We start from the raw sequence: 4,148 nt of genomic DNA, 5'->3' as shown, positions 1-4,148 counted from the left end.
TCATGTCTATTTGTTGTGCACTCCCTTAAATACCATCAACATATCAGGCGCCCATACCAAGTACGGTGACAAATAACTGAAATAACTAAGATAGTTTTCAGTGCACTCGGGTTTTCAGTTAACGTTAACAGAAACCACCAAGAAACAATTCGACTACTCCAGTTCGTTCACTCTGAGTAACGTGTAACAGACGAGAAAGGAAATATGTCCTTCAAATCTTCAGGAAATCCCAATCATCACCGTCAGCGGATCTGCGTTCAAAAGGCGGAACACGCCGCAGCAGCTGCCCACGCTCCTTCGTCGTACCGACTCGGCCACTCGCCAACGCCACACGTCACTGCCGCTCACACAGCTGATACCCGAAGGCAAAAACCCCTGCTGAACGCTCGCGCCGCACTTAAATAGCCATCCGCCAAAGATGCGAAGAAGACAAGCAGGCATTGAAAATCGACTCACAACGATCGGGACGACAATGGATGGAGACTGGTGCCAGCAGCGCACCAGATCAGTGATGAATCCACGTTTCACCTGTGGCGATGTTCGACAAAAAATGTTCATTGTCAACCTCGTAGCGCGCAAGCAATTCCGTACAGAAAATCCTTTGGTGCTCTTTATGATCTTTTGTTAGTCGGCGAGGATTCCAGCGGGCACACACCTTTGAGTACTCCAAATGGTGGACGAGTGTGTCAGTACTACCAACAGAGACGTCCATTTGTGAAGCGAGGTGTTTAATTGCGATCCGTTGATCACCTCGAATGAGAGTGTCCGCACGTTCCAACATTGCAGGAGTCATAGCTGTGTGACGCCGGCCGACACGCGGGACGTCGGACAGGTGTGTTGCGTTTGTTCACTGCCAGGTCTACGCAGACATTCTTGAAGCGCTCATGACAGATTTCTACTGTTCCTTATTTATATAAATGATATGCCCTCTAGTGTTACGGGTAACTCTAAAATATTGCTGTTTGCTGGTGACACTAGCTTGGTAGTAAAGGATGTTGTGTGCAACATTGGCTCGGTTTCAAATAGTGCAGTACCTGACCTAAGTTCATGGCACGTAGAAAATAAACTAACGCTAAATCACAGTAAGGCTCAGTTTTTACAGTTTCTAACACACAATTCAACAAAATCTGACGTTTTAATTTCACACAACGGGCATATGATTAGTGAAACTGAACAGTTTAAATTTCTAGGTGTTCAGATAGATAGTAAGCTGTCGTGGAAAGCCCACGTTCAGGATCTTCTTCAAAGACTTAATGCTGCCATTTTTACCATTCGAACGGTGTAATAAGCGAGTGATCGTTAGACACGAAAATTAGTCCACTTTGCTTATTTTCATTCGCTTATGTCGTATGGCATTATATTTTGGGGTAACTCTTCCCATTATGAAAGGATATTTTTGGCTCAGAAGCGGGCGGTTCGGGCAATAAGTGGTGTAAGTTCACGAACCTCTTGTCGACCGCTGTTCACGAGTCTGGGTATTTTGATATTGGCCTCTAAGTGTATATATATATATATATATATATATATATATATATATATATATATATATATATATATATATATACTCCTTACTGTCATTTCTTGTTAACAATATTAGCTTATTCCCAAGAATAAGCAGCTCTCAGTCGGTTAACACTCGGCAGAAATCAAACCCGCATTTGGTTGGTTCAAACGGCTCTGAGCACTATGAGACTTAACAGCTCAGGTCATCACTCCCCTAGAACTGCCTAAACCTAACTGACCTAAGAACATTACACACATCCATGCCCGAGGCAGGATTCAAACCTGCGACGGTAGTAGTCGCGCGGTTCCAGACTGGAGCGCTTAGAACCGCTCGGCCACACCGGGCGGCCCTGCATTTGGATCGGACTTTTGTGCAAAAAGATGTGCAGTATACTACTGCATCCATTTTCAATAAGCTACCAATTCAAAAATCTTAGCAGTCATCCACTCGCTTTGAAATTGAAACTGAAGAGTTCCCTCATGGGTCACTCCTTCTATTCTGTCGAGGAGTTCCTTGAAAAATTGAGCTGATTCTTATTGTGTTGCTGATTGCGTTTACTTAAACTTATGGACTGGCTTTTTTCGGGTTCATAAACATTTATTTTTATTTGTTATTACTTTAATGTTGTAATTTCATGTACTGACACGTTCCATGACCTTGGAGATTTGCTCCTCAATTTGGTCCTACCTAATTTGACGTGTAAATAAAAAGAAATAAAAATTCATTACAGACGTCATTTTGAAGGCTACGTAAAGCACCACCACCTTATCGGAACATCATCAAACTGTAGGGGCCGAAGCGGGAATATTACACGGTATCTCACAACGAATTCTGAATTTTTTCAATCGAAATTGGCTGAGAAAAAAATGTGTTGCAATACTTATTGAATGCCGTTCGTATTTATTTATTCATCCCTTCTCGTATCAGGGACAGACATATTAAACACAGTTATTACTACTTTACTTTTTCCCAAAACTTTGCCACTTCCACAGCATTTTCTGTTCTGTTCTGTTCTGTTCATATTCGATGCCGGAAACTGGAAACAGTTCCCCCCTTTGCCCCCCTTCGCTTTTCCTCACCTTCCCCCCTTTTTTATTTTCCCATCCTCTGTCCAGTTTCCCCCCACCTGCTCTCGGCTGTGGTATGTCATATTTTAGTGCAGTGTTCCAGTGACTGTTCAGTGTTGTTTCGTATTTTCTCGTGTTGCGAACAGAAACCATGCTGTCACTGGGTGTGAATTTTATGTCTTTTGCGAACAGAAACCAGACTGTCGCCATGTTTTTTAATCGTCTGTCTATTATTTTACCTGTCTGCTTCATACGTATTTTATTAGCATCATCATCCCTTTTTTCTATGTTTTAAGTTCCACGATTTTTTCGCCATGTTACCATTTGTCTCCGATTTTGTCGCCTGTTTTTTATTATATATTATCTTCTTTTTTAAAACAAAGTCTGTAGGCTGAAGAGCGGCATACTAAGCTGCTGCCAGCCCGCCCCCTTCGGGGGGAATCGAAATTCAATAAAGAAAAAAAAACTGGAAACAGTCGGTAGTGAAGCGTGTGACAAACATCCTGGTGTTCTTCGCAGTCACAGTGAATATAAACTTGATCAGCGTACTTCCATCTTCCTAAGTTAACTTTTCATGTGTGAACTCCAGATCTTTGTCTTCCAACTCGTCCATTTCTCATCACAGCCAGAAGTTAATGTTTCAGATTTCTTTTCCATCCTAGTGGAAGGTAGGTCGTAGCCCTCGATAGTTGCAACCTACCTTTTCCAGCAGCAGTTCTAAGTGTCGTTAACGTCTTGATTTCAATCGTTGCAAGTGTGCTTCATTCCCATTTAGAGAATTGGTTCTCTTCTGCTCGTCTTTCTTTCGTCAGTTGCAGCTGTTTCTCTTCTAACAGTGCGTAGTGCTATACCAGCGACTTGGTGAAGACATTCGACTGGAGGGGATTTCAAGCAAGCTGATATGATTATGCAGGTGTCATTCAGAGCTATGTCAACCTGTTTGGCGCTGTGTTGAACTATACTAAACAGGCCATGCGTACTTTCCCCTCATAACAGCACAGTGTCGTTCCAGAAGTCCCTATAGTTTCAGGTTGACCAACCCACCGTGATTCGGCCAATTTCCGTAGAAGATTGTTCCTATATATTCACTAAGACGGTATCTGTTCTTTCGGACACATCCGAAAGAACAGATACCATCGGTGACCAAGCAGCTCGTTCGAATGAAATTGCAATGAAATGAACACCCTTAGCTGCTAACAGTCGTTGACATACGTCAACGGGGCCAGTTGAAAATGTGTGCCCCGACCGGGACTCGAACCCGGGATCTCCTGCTTACATGGCAGACGCTCTATCCATCTGAGCCACCGAGGACAGAGAGGATAGCGCGACTGCAGGGATTTATCTCTGGCACGCCTCCCGCGAAACCCACATTCTCATCGTATTGTCCCGCAGTACATTCGTAGTGCCCTCGCCCATTAAAACTCGCGGCGCGTTGCCGATTCCCGTAAGAGTTCGGGCACTGTTAGTGCATTCGAACAGAAGAAAGAAGATGGTCAAGTGGCCGGTGAGCCTGTAAGCAGCTAAGGGTGTTCATTTCATTGTAATTTCATTCGAACGAGCTGCTTGGTCACCGATGG

At 43.7% G+C, this 4,148-nt stretch overlaps 1 non-coding gene across 1 annotated transcript; it reads right to left on the bottom strand.

The window, feature by feature from the left end:
* Positions 1 to 3,808: 3,808 nt before the first annotated feature.
* Positions 3,809 to 3,882, bottom strand: Trnat-ugu. Its single transcript has one exon. It is a non-coding gene; the product is annotated as a tRNA-Thr (tRNA).
* Positions 3,883 to 4,148: the final 266 nt, after the last annotated feature.

This window comes from Schistocerca americana, chromosome 3 (genome assembly GCF_021461395.2).
Source record: "Schistocerca americana isolate TAMUIC-IGC-003095 chromosome 3, iqSchAmer2.1, whole genome shotgun sequence".
In the NCBI taxonomy this organism is placed as follows: Eukaryota; Metazoa; Arthropoda; class Insecta; order Orthoptera; family Acrididae; genus Schistocerca; species Schistocerca americana.
Note: the sequence above shows the minus strand (reverse complement) of the source record. Positions and strands in the feature narration are given on the sequence as shown.